Here is a 16909-nt window from a genome sequence, read left to right as displayed (position 1 = left end):
AACATACGCCACTGTCAAGTAAGACTACTCATGCCCACTTCTCGCTGCTCTTCTTAGTTCCTCATCTGCAGTTTAAACTTTGCCTTGACATTTTTCTAAACATTGGTTTAGGAATGCAGCCCAAGCATTCTTGGATCGCTTCACGGCGCTGTGAGCCTTCATCTTGCGTTTGCTAGTTGCAGGAGCATCTGAGGGCTTGTCGGTTATGGGGTGTGTTTTTTTTGTTTTATTGCTGGTATGGGAGCGAGAGGGCCCAAGCTCAAATCCCAAAGACCTCGCTTTGCAGCTCCTTTTTTTGAGTAGTATCTGGGAACATGGTGGCTCATTGGTCTAGGGGTATGATTCTCGTTTCGGGTGCGAGAGGTGCCGGGTTCAAATCCCGGGCGAGCCCACATTGAGCTTCTTACTGAAAAGTAGCAGACCGTTCTGCCTTCTTTCGGCCAATAATACACCTGCATGTTTTCACGCCTACTTCTCCCTGTTCTCAGTTCCTCATCTGCAATTTAAACTTTGTACAACAGAAGTGAATGTGTCTGAGATGGCTCAGATTGGCTGCCATGCAGGGTAGCCGTTTGCGGTTGACTGGAGGCTCGTGTCCTTTGCTTTGATGTTTTTCTCAATATTGGTTTACAAGGTTCGGAGAGCGTTACACTGAAGATTCTGAGGGCTTGTCGGTTATGGGGTGTGTTTTTTTGTTTTATTGCTGGTATGGGAGCGAGAGGGCCCAAGCTCAAATCCCAGAGACCCCGCTTTGCAGCTCCCTGGTTCGATCCCGGGTTTACTCAGAGTGGAGCCGTGAATGCTTTTCAGACACCATTCTGATGCTTGCTGGTTAGTTGCTTTTCGCAGAGCCTCCTTGAGTGTTTTCTACACTTCAGACAGACAAACTGACACTGTTGGTTCCATGGTGTAACGGTTAGCACTCTGGACTCTGAATCCAGCAATCCGAGTTCAAATCTCGGTGGGACCCTCAAGAGTCTGTCTGTCAGTGTTTGGCATGGAGGAGCTTGGGCTTATGTCACAATTTTGTCTCTGACAGTGTGTCTTTAAATGTATTGCTAAACTGGCCTCCTTTAACCATGGCCTCCAAACCATCTAGAACTCAAATAAAACTAAGCAGGAACTAAATTGAGAAGACAGATGTCATCTGATCCTCTGTGGAGCAGGATTACAGACCTCAGACAGCTTCTCATCAGCAAGATTTGTGTGGCAGTGCCACGGTGTAGATTTCTGCTGTTAAATTCAGCTTATGTGTTTTGTCGTTGATGTTTTAATCAACATTTATCTACGAGGGCAGGCCAAGCTAGAGCGGGTACGTAAAAATGGAGTTTCTCAGAAATCTGGTCAGTGCATGAGCTCTAATTCTGCCCTTGTCAGCTACAGAGGCAGGATGTTAGAGCGACCGTAGCGTCGAGCAGAGTGAAATACGTACCAAATTTGCATTTACCGAACAGCAACTTGTGGCTCGTTGGTCTAGGGGTATGATTCTCGCTTAGGGTGCGAGAGGTCCCGGGTTCAAATCCCGGACGAGCCCTCTTCTGTCTTTGCAGCCTCTTTTCTAGAGCAGTTTCAGTCTATTCTGCCATTTTTGGGACAAACATACGCCACTGTCAAGTAAGTCTAAAGCTGCGACTGCATGTTTTCATGCCCACTTCTCGCTGCTCTTCTTAGTTCCTCATCTGCAGTTTAAACTTTGCCTTGACATTTTTCTAAACATTGGTATAGGAATGCAGCCCAAGCATTCTTGGATCGCTTCACGGCGCTGTGAGCCTTCATCTTGCGTTTGCTAGTTGCAGGAGCATCTGAGGGCTTGTCGGTTATGGGGTGTGTTTTTTTGTTTTATTGCTGGTATGGGAGCGAGAGGGCCCAAGCTCAAATCCCAGAGACCTCGCTTTGCAGCTCCTTTTTTTGAGTAGTATCTGGGCACATGGTGGCTCGTTGGTCTAGGGGTATGATTCTAGCTTCGGGTGCGAGAGGTCCCGGGTTCAAATCCCGGACGAGCCCACATTGAGCTTCTTACTGAAAAGTAGCAGACCGTTCTGCCTTCTTTCGGCCAATAATACACCTGCATGTTTTCACGCCTACTTCTCTCTGTTCTCAGTTCCTCATCTGCAATTTAAACTTTGTACAACAGAAGTGAATGTGTCTGAGATGGCTCAGATTGGCTGCCATGCAAGGTAGTCGTTTGTGGTTGACTGGAGGCTCGTGTCCTTTGCTTTGATGTTTTTCTCAATATTGGTTTACAAGGTTCGGAGAGCGTTACACTGAAGATTCTGAGGGCTTGTCGGTTATGGGGTGTGTTTTTTTGTTTTATTGCTGGTATGGGAGCGAGAGGGCCCAAGCTCAAATCCCAGAGACCCCGCTTTGCAGCTCCCTGGTTCGATCCCGGGTTTACTCAGAGTGGAGCCGTGAATGCTTTTCAGACACCATTCTGATGCTTGCTGGTTAGTTGCTTTTCGCAGAGCCTCCTTGAGTGTTTTCTACACTTCAGACAGACGAACTGACACTGTTGGTTCCATGGTGTAACGGTTAGCACTCTGGACTCTGAATCCAGCAATCCGAGTTCAAATCTCGGTGGAACCTTCAAGAGTCTGTCTGGCAGTGTTTGGCATGGAAGAGCTTGGGCTTATGTCACAATTTTGTCTCTGACAGTGTGTCTTTAAATGTATTGCTACACTGGCCTCCTTTAACCATGGCCTCCAAACCATCTAGAACTCAAATAAAACTAAGCAGGAACTAAATTGAGAAGACAAATGTCATCTGATCCTCTGTGGAGCAGGATTACAGACCTCAGACAGCTTCTCATCAGCAAGATTTGTGTGGCAGTGCCACGGTGTAGATTTCTGCTGTTAAATTCAGCTTATGTGTTTTGTCGTTGATGTTTTAATCAACATTTATCTACGAGGGCAGGCCAAGCTAGAGCGGGTACGTAAAAATGGAGTTTCTCAGAAATCTGGTCAGTGCATGAGCTCTAATTCTGCCCTTGTCAGCTACAGAGGCAGGATGTTAGAGCGACCGTTGCGTCGAGCAGAGTGAAATACGTAGCAAATTGGCCTTTACCGAACAGCAACCTGTGGCTCGTTGGTCTAGGGGTATGATTCTTGCTTAGGGTGCGAGAGGTCCCGGGTTCAAATCGCGGATGAGCCCTCTTCTGTCTTTGCAGCCTCTTTTCTAGAGCAGATTCTGCCATTCTTGGGCCAAACATACGCCACTGTCAAGTAAGACTAACCCTGCGACTGCATGTTTTCATGCCCACTTCTCGCTGCTCTTCTTAGCTCTTCTGCAGATGAGCAGTTTAAACTTTGCCTTGACATTTTTCTAAACATTGGTTTAGGAATGCAGCCCAAGCATTCTTGGATCGCTTCACGGCGCTGTGAGCCTTCATCTTGCGTTTGCTAGTTGCAGGAGCATCTGAGGGCTTGTCGGTTATGGGGTGTGTTTTTTTTGTTTTATTGCTGGTATGGGAGCGAGAGGGCCCAAGCTCAAATCCCAAAGACCTCGCTTTGCAGCTCCTTTTTTTGAGTAGTATCTGAGAACATGGTGGCCCGTTGGTCTAGGGGTATGATTCTCGCTTCGGGTGTGAGAGGTCCCGGGTTCAAATCCCGGGCGAGCCCACATTGAGCTTCTTACTGAAAAGTAGCAGACCGTTCTGCCTTCTTTCGGCCAATAATACACCTGCATGTTTTCACGCCTACTTCTCCCTGTTCTCAGTTCCTCATCTGCAATTTAAACTTTGTACAACAGAAGTGAATGTGTCTGAGATGGCTCAGATTGGCTGCCATGCAGGGTAGCCGTTTGCGGTTGACTGGAGGCTCGTGTCCTTTGCTTTGATGTTTTTCTCAATATTGGTTTACAAGGTTCGGAGAGCGTTACACTGAAGATTCTGAGGGCTTGTCGGTTATGGGGTGTGTTTTTTTGTTTTATTGCTGGTATGGGAGCGAGAGGGCCCAAGCTCAAATCCCAGAGACCCCGCTTTGCAGCTCCCTGGTTCGATCCCGGGTTTACTCAGAGTGGAGCCGTGAATGCTTTTCAGACACCATTCTGATGCTTGCTGGTTAGTTGCTTTTCGCAGAGCCTCCTTGAGTGTTTTCTACACTTCAGACAGACAAACTGACACTGTTGGTTCCATGGTGTAACGGTTAGCACTCTGGACTCTGAATCCAGCAATCCGAGTTCAAATCTCGGTGGGACCCTCAAGAGTCTGTCTGTCAGTGTTTGGCATGGAGGAGCTTGGGCTTATGTCACAATTTTGTCTCTGACAGTGTGTCTTTAAATGTATTGCTAAACTGGCCTCCTTTAACCATGGCCTCCAAACCATCTAGAACTCAAATAAAACTTAGCAGGAACTAAATTGAGAAGACAGATGTCATCTGATCCTCTGTGGAGCAGGATTACAGACCTCAGACAGCTTCTCATCAGCAAGATTTGTGTGGCAGTGCCACGGTGTAGATTTCTGCTGTTAAATTCAGCTTATGTGTTTTGTCGTTGATGTTTTAATCAACATTTATCTACGAGGGCAGGCCAAGCTAGAGCGGGTACGTAAAAATGGAGTTTCTCAGAAATCTGGTCAGTGCATGAGCTCTAATTCTGCCCTTGTCAGCTACAGAGGCAGGATGTTAGAGCGACCGTAACGTCGAGCAGAGTGAAATACGTAGCAAATTGGCCTTTACCGAACAGCAACTTGTGGCTCGTTGGTCTAGGGGTATGATTCTCGCTTAGGGTGCGAGAGGTCCCGGGTTCAAATCCCGGATGAGCCCTCTTCTGTCTTTGCAGCCTCTTTTCTAGAGCAGATTCTGCCATTCTTGGGCCAAACATACGCCACTGTCAAGTAAGACTAAAGCTGCGACTGCATGTTTTCATGCCCACTTCTCGCTGCTCTTCTTAGTTCCTCATCTGCAGTTTAAACTTTGCCTTGACATTTTTCTAAACATTGGTTTAGGAATGCAGCCCAAGCATTCTTGGATTGCTTCACGGCGCTGTGAGCCTTCATCTTGCGTTTGCTAGTTGTAGGAGCATCTGAGGGCTTGTCGGTTATGGGGTGTGTTTTTTTGTTTTATTGCTGGTATGGGAGCGAGAGGGCCCAAGCTCAAATCCCAGAGACCTCGCTTTGCAGTTCCTTTTTTTGAGTAGTATCTGGGAACATGGTGGCTCGTTGGTCTAGGGGTATGATTCTCGCTTCGGATGCGAGAGGTCCCGGGTTCAAATCCCGGACGAGCCCACATTGAGCTTCTTACTGAAAAGTAGCAGACCGTTCTGCCTTCTTTCGGCCAATAATACACCTGCATGTTTTCACGCCTACTTCTCTCTGTTCTCAGTTCCTCATCTGCAATTTAAACTTTGTACAACAGAAGTGAATGTGTCTGAGATGGCTCAGATTGGCTGCCATGCAGGGTAGCCGTTTGCGGTTGACTGGAGGCTCGTGTCCTTTGCTTTGATGTTTTTCTCAATATTGGTTTACAAGGTTCGGAGAGCGTTACACTGAAGATTCTGAGGGCTTGTCGGTTATGGGGTGTGTTTTTTTGTTTTATTGCTGGTATGGGAGCGAGAGGGCCCAAGCTCAGATCCCAGAGACCCCGCTTTGCAGCTCCCTGGTTCGATCCCGGGTTTACTCAGAGTGGAGCCGTGAATGCTTTTCAGACACCATTCTGATGCTTGCTGGTTAGTTGCTTTTCGCAGAGCCTCCTTGAGTGTTTTCTACACTTCAGAAAGACGAACAGACACTGTTGGTTCCATGGTGTAACGGTTAGCACTCTGGGCTCTGAATCCAGCAATCCGAGTTCAAATCTCGGTGGAACCTTCAAGAATCTGTCTGGCAGTGTTTGGCATGGAGGAGCTTGGGCTTATGTCACAAATTTGTCTCTGGCAGTGTGTCTTTAAATGTATTGCTACACTGGCCTCCTTTAACCATGGCCTCCAAACCATCTAGAACTCAAATAAAACTAAGCAGGAACTAAATTGAGAAGACAGATGTCATCTGATCCTCTGTGGAGCAGGATTACAGACATCAGACAGCTTCTCATCAGCAAGATTTGTGTGGCAGTGCAACGGTGTAGATTTCTGCTGTTAAATTCAGTTTATGTGTTTTGTCTTTGATGTTTTCATCAACATTTATCTACGAGGGCAGGCCAAGCTAGAGCAGGTACGTAAAAATGGAGTTTCTCAGAAATCTGGTCAGTGCATGAGCTCTAATTCTGCCCTTGTCAGCTACAGAGGCAGGATGTTAGAGTGACCGTAGCGTCGAGCAGAGTGAAATACGTAGCAAATTGGCCTTTACTGAACAGCAACCTGTTGGTCTAGGGGTATGATTCTCGCTTAGGGTGCGAGAGGTCCCAGGTTCAAATCCTGGACGAGCCCTCTTCTGTCTTTGCAGCCTCTTTTCTAGAGCATTTTCAGTCCATTCTTTTCGTAGAGCCTCCTTGAGTGTTTTCTACACTTCAGACAGATGAACAGACACTGTTGGATCCATGGTGTAACGGTTAGTACTCTGGACTCTGAATCCAGCAATCCGAGTTCAAATCTCGGTGGAACCTTCAAGAGTCTGTCTGGCAGTGTTTGGCATGGAGGAGCTTGGGCTTATGTCACAAATTTGTCTCTGGCAGTGTGTCTTTAAATGTATTGCTACACTGGCCTCCTTTAACCATGGCCTCCAAACCATCTAGAACTCAAATAAAACTAAGCAGGAACTAAATTGAGAAGACAGATGTCATCTGATCCTCTGTGGAGCAGGACTCAGAGAATCTGAGTTCTAGATTCTCGCTTAGGGTTCGAGAGGTCCCGGGTTCAAATCCCGGACGAGCCCTCTTCTTTCTTTGCAGCCTCTTTTCTAGAGCAGTTTCAGTCCATTCTGCCATTCTTGGGCCAAACATACGCCACTGTCAAGTAAGACTAAAGCTGCGACTGCATGTTTTCATGCCCACTTCTCGCTGCTCTTCTTAGTTCCTCATCTGCAGTTTAAACTTTGCCTTGACATTTTTCTAAACATTGGTTTAGGAATGCAGCCCAAGCATTCTTGGATCGCTTCAAGGCGCTGTGAGCCTTCATCTTGCATTTGCTAGTTGCAGGAGCATCTGAGGGCTTGTCGGTGATGGGGTGTGTTTTTTTTGTTTTATTGCTGGTATGGGAGCGAGAGGGCCCAAGCTCAAATCCCAGAGACCCTGCTTTGCAGCTGCTTTTTTTGAGTAGTATCTGGGTACATGGTTGCTTGTTGGTCTAGGGGTATGATTCTCGCTTTGGACCTTTTCCTGTTGTGAATATTGTCTCTTACTGAGAGACAGTAAGACTCAAATATCTTTATTTTAAATCAAACAATTAGAAATGCAAAGATCATCAACAATAAATAACATGAAATGCAAAAAAATATGTAAAAAGTATACTATTAAGAATGTGAAAAAGCGAATTTTGCATGCACTTGATCACTTTTCTTGTGGCACTTTTTCTGACAGCATGCAGTGCTACAGGTGCATGATAATTTAACTTCAATGAGAGAACATTTTTTAGTGAGAACAATGATATTATGGCGATTGGTCCATTCTCCAGTTTGAATAAGTTCAATGATAATAGCTCACTGTATAACAGCAGCTGCATGGAGGTGTTGATGGTGTTTGAAGGAATTTAAAATAAATACATTTAAAATACTTTGTCAGTGACGCAGTGAGAAACAACTTTTTTTTTAATAAATATATGCATATGTTTCCACTAAAACTAGGTAAAAGATTTTAATCTTTTTAGAAAAACTGCAAAAAATTTGAAACAATTGAAATGCTATTTGGCCAGTAGAAAAGAATGAGATCAACCATATTACAAAATAGTTATCTGAGAACTATTTTAAACAGTTTTGTTTTTATGAATAATTTTAAACATTTATTCTAAAATATAACAAGGATATTGGATGTGCTGTGGAAGATATGCTGATCTAGAAGTGCTGTTTGTCAACTGCAAGCCGTTCTATTCGCCGCGGGAGTAATTCATGAGCTCAGTTTTACAGAAACTGGCTGATCAGATCACAGAGACAGAAAAACAACACCCGGACTCTGTTTTAATCATTCTCGTGGACTTTAATAAAGCCAATCTCTCCCATGAACTGCCAAAATACAGACAGCACATCACATGTCCCACTAGAGACAGTAATATATTGGATCACTGTTACACCACAATCCACGTGCAGCTTTGGGACGTTCTGATCACTGTCTGGTTCATCTTATACTGACCTACAGGCAGAAAATAAATCAGCTAAACCTGTATTAAGGACAGTAAAAAGATGGACTAATGAAGCAGAGCAGGATTTACAATCTTGTTTTGACCTCACTGACTGGAGTATTTTTGAAGCTGCTGCCACCAATCTGGATGAACTCAGAGAGACTGTAACATCTTATATCAGTTTCTGTAAGGATATTTGTATTCCTACCAGGACTCATCTAACTTACCACAATGACAAACAGTGCTTCCCTGCAAAACTCAGACAGCTCCATTAGGCCAAAGAAGATGCTTACAGGAAGGGGGACAATGTCTCACAGAAGCAGAAAAGGAAAAAATGCACCAGGCCCAGATTGTGTTACACCAGCCTGTCTGAAATCCTGTGCTGTCCAGCTGGCCCCCATCTTCACACAGATCTTCAACAGATCGCTGGAGCTGTGTGTAGTCCCTTCGTGTTTCAAACACTCCACCATCATCCTCATCCCAAAGAAACCCAAAAATTACAGGACTAAATGACAAAAGTGATAACTAACTGTGGAACACACTACACTATTTACATACACATACACTTATTTATCTAACACACCTACTTATAAAAAAAAAAAAAAAAAAAAAAAAAAAAAAAAAGGGGGGGAAGTTGTGGCCTACTGGTTAGAGAGTCGGACTCTCAATAGAAAGGTTGTAAGTTCGAGTCCTGGGTCGGCAGGAATTGTGGGATGGGGGAGTGCATGTACAGCTCTCTCTCCACCTTCAATACCACGACTTAGGTGCCCTTGAGCAAGGCACTGAACCCCCAACTGCTACCCAGGCGCCGCAGCATAAATGGCTGCCCACTGCTCCGGGTGTGTGTTCACAGTGTGTGTGCGTGTTCACTGCTCTGTGTATGTTGCACTTTGGATGGGTTAAATGCAGAGCACAAATTCTGAGTATGGGTCACCATACTTGGCTGAATGTCACTTCACTTTAATGTCTGTAGTCAACAAATTTCTCGTATGTGTTAACATACCTGGCAATAAAGCTCATTCTGATTCTGATTATTTTTAACAGTAGAAATGTGTATGGCACATATAGCATTATAATATTAATTTAGTCCACAACTCATATGTCTTGTACCTTTGATGGTGTTAAAGATGGTGTCATGTGGGTGGGAATGTGGATGAGATGTATGGAAATGATATGCAGCGGAGGTTAAGAATAGTAAAACTAGGCGTTGTAAGCTCCATATATGGTGAGGGAGGAGTCGGGATTGAGATTAGAATTAAAATTAGAAGAGAGTAAACTACTCTTTAACACAATGATAGCTTTGTAGGTTTATTGTGTCAACTACTTACCCAAACTTTTCTTAAGAGCCTCCATAAGAGTTAGAGCAAAAGGCCATCTTTGAAAGTAGGGTTGCCTATGTTGTTCTCTTTAATTTAGAGGTATACACAAGAATAAAAGCTGCACATTAAAGATTAAGTTAATTTTCAATATAATTTATCACACAAACCCACATAATTATAAGTTTTAAGCGAAATTGGGGCCATGTTGAACTTGGAGTGAGGACATTCCCCACACCACAACTGATGCTTCTCAGACTCCTCAACAAATGAGTCCAAAGACTCTCACTGGAAGTCTGCTCAGCAATCACAAGCAATCCAGTAAAATAAATAAAAACAGGAGAAGAACAATAAAAACAATTGTTCAATTGAGATCCCTATAAGATTTCAATGTTGTCATACAAAATACCACCCAGCCCATAAGACATTTGTCCTTAAACTGCAGATTTAAGGCATACAAGTATGTCAAAAAGACCTTCAACTTGGACTTTCCTCACCCAACCACATTTAGAAAATGGTACAACAGAACGGTAAAAGATTGCTAATGTAGAGGTACTAATCTCTCTCCAAAACAAAGGATCTACCCCAGCCGGCATTTCACCGTTGATTCTACGTTGAAACGTCAGGTACCATGGTTGAATCAACGTTGAATTACCTTTCGATTTTGCAAATGGGATCAACGTTGAAATCACGAAGTTGATTCACCGTTGAAATCGTGACGTTGATGTACGGTTGAAATCACGACGCTGATTCACTGTTGAAATCCCGACGTTAAATCAACGTTGAATTACCTTTCGATTTTGCAAATTGGATCAACGTTGAAATCACGACATGGATTCACCGTTGAAATCGCGACGCTGTTTCACCGTCTTACCTGCATTACGGATGAATTAGGGTCGTGCTGCAGACCTGGGATGAAAGCTGAATGAGGTGTTGATTTTGAAAAGTTAATCAACGTTGATAACATGACGTTGTTTCCCCGTCGTACCTTGCACCATGTATAAATGAACCTAGATCCTAGTTGGCATTTAGATCAACACTGTACATGCAAGGCTAAAAATCTTATTACTGGCAGCAATGGCTTTACAATCAACTTCAATAAACTACCACATGCTCAAAATTGTCAAACAGCAGTTTAATTTTGGAAACATACTGTATAAAACAGATGAAAATAATCCCACACTTTATTATGCAGAGTATGCATGGAGGTATTGCTAAAAACATGTAGTAGAACAATCCAAATACAATAATATTTAAAGGTTTTTGTAAAATAATCTGGCATATAAATGCATATTTTTTGCAGCACTTACAAGACAAACCCTTGTACCGTTATGACTGAAACCAGTGGATCTTTTATTTCGGTGGAAAACTACAGTTTCTGTCAAAAACATGTTTTAGTAATGTGTCTTATTACAAGAGTTGTGTACATTTGTGCAGTGAAAATGTGTTGCACAGTACGAGCAGGGAACCTTCAACCAGTTGATTTCTAACGGGAACCCCCCCGGACTGTGTCTTCTTTACCGTGGGGAATGCAGAATGAGATTTCTACCGCAGGGCACTCTAAAATGTTAGAACCAGCAGCCTCGTGTATACAGTGTGGTTGTGCTTTGGGTGATCCTTGAAAGAGTCCCAGCGCTAGGTCCATTCTGACGCCGTCCCCTCCACTCTCTCCCACTTGTGCACTTTCTGTACCGTCCTGTATAAACATTTACATTTAATCATTTAACAGACGCTTTTATCCAAAGCGACTTACAAATGAGAAGAACAGAAGCAATCAGGTGTACAAGCGAACAACAACAGTAAACAAGTGCCATGACAAGTCTCAGTTAGTCTAGTACAGAATGCATAGCCAGGTTTTTTTTTTTTTTATATGAAAGACAAAAATGAAGGAAAAGTGCAAGCATTAGTTGGTTAAGTTCTGGTGAAAAGGATGAGTCTTAAGATGTTTCTTGAAAATGAGTAAAGACTCAGCAGTTCGGATTGAGATTGGGAGGTCATTCCACCAGCTGAACACAGTCCAGGAAAAGGTCAGGGAGAGTGATTTTGAACTTCTTTGGGATGGCAGAGTGCAAACGTCTGGAGGGCACATAAGATTTAACCAGTGAGTTTAGGTATGTTCACAATGTTTCACAGTAACTTTGATATTGTGAAATATATTTAACTGAAAACTGAATGCAAAATAAATCAACACAATATTTTCACTTTACGGTTCAGTAACAGTGAGGTTGGAAACAAAGTGGACAACACTATTCATTAACACTAGCAATACAATGTAGTAAAATAAGTAAAATCTAATTCAGTAAATTTTTATTAAACTAAGCACAATCAAAACCTATCACAAAAGGTCAAAGCATCTCTACCAGAAGTGACAGTGCAATGAAGCAGATGAACAAATTCATACCAATGTTTCAAGAACAAGCTGGATCCTTGATGACTCTACAAGGGGAAAGAAGAAATTATTTACTGAAAAGTTCTTAAAAAGCAGGATTTCATATTATACCATTTCTTTAAACCATTGGTTCTCAAACTTTTTATACCAAGTACCACTTCAGAAAATATTTGTTGTTAAATATTAAGTTCCACCATAATGACCAACATTACACTTCAGCAGCGTAGTAGGACAAACTATTCAGCTACAGCTCTACAGTTAAAAAATGAGGCAGTTTTATTCTAATAAGAATATTAATTGTTGTCAGACACTTTACCATGGTAAATACAGTTTGAACATTCACACTACAACTGTGCATACATACAGGTAAATGAAAAAAATGTTTAAATTAAAATGTAATTTTAAATGTAATTATGTAACAAAAGTTACAAAACTGTACTGTACTTCAACTGTAACATACTTAAATGTGCAAAAAAAAAACTTACTCAAAGATTAAGTTAAAATGTATTAACATTAATTAGTTTAATTTAGTGATTCACCTGCATAACAACTAAAATTATATTATTTAAATACCGACATTTGCACTTATATGTTTCAGAAACCTGAATGACAGCCAGATTAACCAATCATGATAGAAGTAATAAAATAAAACTACTAATGGGAGTTGTTTCAGTGTGATAATTAAAGCAGCGAAATGTATATAGTTTTATTGTTGTTAATGATGATAATATTTAACATATACCTTTAGATTTTAGAATAGGTATCATGACTAAAATATTTTAAAATGCTATTAAAATAATAAATTAATTAATTTAAATAATTTAATATAAATAATTTAAAAGCTTGTTAACCTTCTTCTACCATTTAGCATTAAACATTTTTAACGTTGTTTCATTAAAACAACTGACCTTATTTCAACCACATTTCAATGTTGAAAGTTGGTCATGTGCTGGAAGTTTTTCAACAGTTCATCTTTAAACGTTGAATCAACGTTGTTTCAACGTTGAAACCACAACTGACCTTATTTCCACCATATTTCAACATTGAAAGTTGGTCATGTGCTGGATGTTTTTCAACCATTCAGCTTTAAACATTGAATCAACGTTGTTTCAACGTTGAAACCACAACTGACCTTATTTCAACCATATTTCAACGTTGAAGGTCAGTTATGTGCCGGCTGGGACAGAACAGGCCAATGGACAGGAACTGCTCTGTGCACTAATGGTAGATGAATTGTGTAAATGGACTGCATTTAGGCAATATAGCGCTTTCAACAGACCCATAGCCACCAAAGCGCTTTAAACATCATCATAAACATATTAAACATCAGGGCCCGAATTCATAAAGATTCTAAGAATCCTCTCAGAAAACTCTTAATTTAGCTTAAAAACTTTTACGTAGGAGTCTTAGCTTAAGAGCGATTCAGGACCGATCTGAGAGCAACTCTGAGTAAGGAAAAGACAAAAACTTTCATCTTAGTGAGGAGGCGGGGTTGACCCCGTTGCTATGTATGACACAATCTTTTGAAGACTGTGATTGGTTTGGTTGTACAAGAAGGAAAAAAAAGAGTGATTTGAAGTCAATTCTTATTTGAGAATTGAGGCACACCAGAGTTCACTAATACCTTTAAAAAACACGACACAGTACCTTGAAAACAAGAAAAAAATTTTAACTAGCTAGTTTGTGCATTTGAATTCTGACATGACCTATAAATCATCGACAGTTTATTATTTTTTCTTACCGCTGACATCTGCATGGCGAGTCAAAATTGAAAAGTGAATGACGATATGGAAATGACGTCTGCTGTCCATCCAGCCACTGGTGTCTAGCAAAAAGTGAGTCTGCGGGGCTGCAGCTGGATGCATCTCTACAAAAAGGCTGCTGACTGGACAACTGTTTTAAATAAAAAGGTAAGAACAGAGTTTGTTCTCAGAGGACCATATCAAATAAAAAACTATTTAATATTTCCCAACAAAAGGATGGGAGAAGGTGTCAGCATGACAATAGAATCTTGGTTAATGGAGAAAAACAAACAAACAAAAAAAAAGCTGGCTAATGTACTCAAAACCGAAGCATAGTTTGTACTACTTCTGCTGCAAAATCTTTTGTCAGAAAGGTTTTGCAACAGTAAATATACGGCTGAATCTGACTGTTAGCCATGGTTTGTTTTGGATGATGGTTTTTCCCTCACGGTAATGTCATGTTTTGGTTGTACCAGCAACTAAAGCAAGGTCTGAGGTGTGGAAAGGTTTTGACCATGTTTATAATGAGAATAATTAGTGAATAATGATGCACCATCATTGAGCGCAGGAACGCGCTGACGACATCTACAGAGGATTCAATAATGTTCCTCCACAAAAACATGTAGGCTTAGCCTAATCTCTGTGAGTAAAGGTTTTTCAAATAACTAAATATTCATTGAGTCTTAAATGCATAATGTGGACAGAGTATTTAGGCTAATGTTGGCATTATTCTTTTTTTCAATGTCAGCTGCTAGTGGCGAAGCAAATCTGGCGGAGCCTTTATCTTAATTTCGTTATTGCCAAATACCTTATCTTAATTTAAAATGTATCTTAATTTAATTTGTTAAAAAGACTTGTTTTTATTGGTGTGTTGGTCTATTTATAGGCTAAATGAGCATATGCTAAGATGTTACAGAGGACTTAATTTATTCACAACTATCGTAGACTAGACCACTTGGAAGTTGAAATAGAGAAATAAAATATGTTAAAACGTTTATAAATTACTCATTCTTGACAAAAGGCAAAAGAGCTGTGTGTGTGCGCACATTTGAATAATGTCGGGCTGTAAACGGGTATGGCCTTTTAAAAAGCTGTCAATCAAAATGTACTTGTCAGGCTCGGGTCCTGTCGGGCCTAAGTTTTATGGCCCGATTACAACTCTACGTGGAAGCTGTACTCGAACAAAAGCGGTTGAGAACCACTAAAAGGCAGTTTGGTTATGAGGCTACAGATTAGCCTATTGGTGATTACTTTCTACAACTACTATAAAAAAAAAAACATAATAAATATTAAGCTTCTGACTGTCCTGCAGCAAGAAGAAGCTGACGGAAATTTACCTCAATATGTGGAAAGCTCTGAGAATTTCTACCACTCTACCTGTTATGCTGTGTTCACACCAAATGCGAATAGAGCGTCTGGCGCGAATGATTTCAATGTTAAGTCAATGCAAAGGCGCGTTTACGCGAATGACGCGAATTGACACGCGAATAGAGCACTTAGTGTGAATGGTGCTTTTTGTGCATTTAGCGTTTGACGCGAATTCGCATCTGCCGCCCGAGTTGAAAAATTTGAACTTTGGCGTCAATTCGCGTCGCGTTAACCAATCAGGAGCCTCCTAGGAGTCACTCATTCAACAGTATGTTCCTGCAGCCTCCAGTTGTGCAGGAATACCCTGTTCCACTCATTCAACAAGGAGGAACGACTGATGTTGTCAGTGAGCAGTCAACCGGAGCTATATGACAAAAGTTCATATTTCTATAGAGACAGGAATAAAAAGAACCTATATGTATATATATATATATATATATATATATATATATATATATATATATATATATATATATATATATAAAACATATAAATAGATAAATTGAATAAAGGCCAAAGATAAGAAATGGTTCATTTTACCCCAAACGAATTATATTTTAGCTTGAACCACTAAAGAGACATCAAAGCCAGCGTCAAATGTCAGAAGATCCAGCCGAGGTAAGGCTGCTCTCGGTGGATACATGATGACGGAGCTCCCGCTGATCATGTGGAGCTCACGTCTCCGAGATCGGCGAAACACATTTTTTAAATAGACGCTGTCATTATAAATAAATCGCATATTTGAGTTTAAAACAACTACATTCTCGCATGAAATACTTTTAAAACTACATTTCATGACACAATAACAGTAATATTTTGAAAATTATCCGAATAAAAATGGCGATTGAAAATGCTGCGTGAAGTCAGCTGGCAGAAGCCCCCCCATGGCGCGAATTCGCGTCTGTTGTGAAGTTAATTTCACGCGCAAATTATCTCAAAATGGTTAAGCGGCAAACTAGACGCGGTAGACGCGAATTTGATGCTCTATCCGCGTTTGGTGTGAACACAGCATTACAGTGGCTGCCACTGAAAGGAGCATCTCTAAGTTAAACTGATTAAAACTACCTGAGATCAACAATGGCTCAAAAAATCTCAGTGGACTTTAGGTCATCAAAATAAATATTGTTTTCTCACAACAACTCTCTTATGATGACATAATAAATGACTGCTGCAAGAAAGGCAAGGTGAGTAATGCCTGTGTTATACTTCCAGCATTAGCAAGCCGGACTTATACATGGCATTGCATTTTATACTACCGAGAGCATATGCTGATGGTCCGTCCTGCAAAAAATGTGAACAAATAATTGCTCAGAATAATTGCACATCTGGCCTTTATAATGTTTTATCAACAGATTGTACAGGTTCGAGTAGCAACAGGCTTCTTCACACAGTCTGCGCATTTGCAGTTGGTGGGTTTTGAAGCCTATTCACCACGTATACAACAAAAAAAGGATGGCCGCTGATGCCCGCTCAGAGCCTCTGCACACTCTCCGATGATGATTTTTACATCATGCATAACATAGTGGACAATAGACCCTTTGCAAACAAGTGACTATGACCACATAACTATCCCATGATGGACGGCAGAATCACTGGAAGCACAAGCTAAACAGTAGTGACCGAGCGGGAAGTTTCAATCAGTTTAAAATAAATAACACTAAACTTTATGGCTTCTTCTATTGAAAAAGCTGTTGTGCCATTATTGGTCGAGGTAGGGCATCTGGTAGGTATTCACAAAGAACGGTATTTGGAGAAGTTGGAGATGGCAGGATTGGATACCGATCCTTACCTTTTTCCTCTGTTTTCATGGACCTCATTAAATCACTGAGTCTACCTGACTTCATTCCACACGATCTGTACCAATATGTGGTAAACGTGGTATCCCATACACTGGTGCT

The 16909-nt window shown here is 41.4% G+C and overlaps 9 non-coding genes across 9 annotated transcripts; all 9 read left to right on the top strand.

The window, feature by feature from the left end:
• Nucleotides 1-898: 898 nt before the first annotated feature.
• Nucleotides 899-970, top strand: trnaq-cug (transfer RNA glutamine (anticodon CUG)). The gene has a single exon. It is a non-coding gene; the product is annotated as a tRNA-Gln (tRNA).
• Nucleotides 971-1462: 492 nt separating this feature from the next.
• On the top strand, nucleotides 1463-1534 carry trnap-agg (transfer RNA proline (anticodon AGG)). The gene has a single exon. It is a non-coding gene; the product is annotated as a tRNA-Pro (tRNA).
• Nucleotides 1535-1932: 398 nt separating this feature from the next.
• Nucleotides 1933-2004, top strand: trnap-cgg (transfer RNA proline (anticodon CGG)). Its single transcript has one exon. It is a non-coding gene; the product is annotated as a tRNA-Pro (tRNA).
• A 507-nt stretch (nucleotides 2005-2511) lies between these two features.
• On the top strand, nucleotides 2512-2583 carry trnaq-cug (transfer RNA glutamine (anticodon CUG)). The gene has a single exon. It is a non-coding gene; the product is annotated as a tRNA-Gln (tRNA).
• Nucleotides 2584-3542: 959 nt separating this feature from the next.
• Nucleotides 3543-3614, top strand: trnap-cgg (transfer RNA proline (anticodon CGG)). Its single transcript has one exon. It is a non-coding gene; the product is annotated as a tRNA-Pro (tRNA).
• Nucleotides 3615-4121: 507 nt separating this feature from the next.
• On the top strand, nucleotides 4122-4193 carry trnaq-cug (transfer RNA glutamine (anticodon CUG)). Its single transcript has one exon. It is a non-coding gene; the product is annotated as a tRNA-Gln (tRNA).
• A 492-nt stretch (nucleotides 4194-4685) lies between these two features.
• Nucleotides 4686-4757, top strand: trnap-agg (transfer RNA proline (anticodon AGG)). The gene has a single exon. It is a non-coding gene; the product is annotated as a tRNA-Pro (tRNA).
• Nucleotides 4758-5146: 389 nt separating this feature from the next.
• On the top strand, nucleotides 5147-5218 carry trnap-cgg (transfer RNA proline (anticodon CGG)). The gene has a single exon. It is a non-coding gene; the product is annotated as a tRNA-Pro (tRNA).
• Nucleotides 5219-5725: 507 nt separating this feature from the next.
• On the top strand, nucleotides 5726-5797 carry trnaq-cug (transfer RNA glutamine (anticodon CUG)). The gene has a single exon. It is a non-coding gene; the product is annotated as a tRNA-Gln (tRNA).
• The last annotated feature ends 11112 nt before the right edge of the window (nucleotides 5798-16909 follow it).

Source organism: Carassius gibelio, chromosome B3 (assembly GCF_023724105.1).
Source record: "Carassius gibelio isolate Cgi1373 ecotype wild population from Czech Republic chromosome B3, carGib1.2-hapl.c, whole genome shotgun sequence".
Classification (NCBI taxonomy): Eukaryota; Metazoa; Chordata; class Actinopteri; order Cypriniformes; family Cyprinidae; genus Carassius; species Carassius gibelio.
This window is presented reverse-complemented; position numbering and strand designations above follow the sequence as displayed.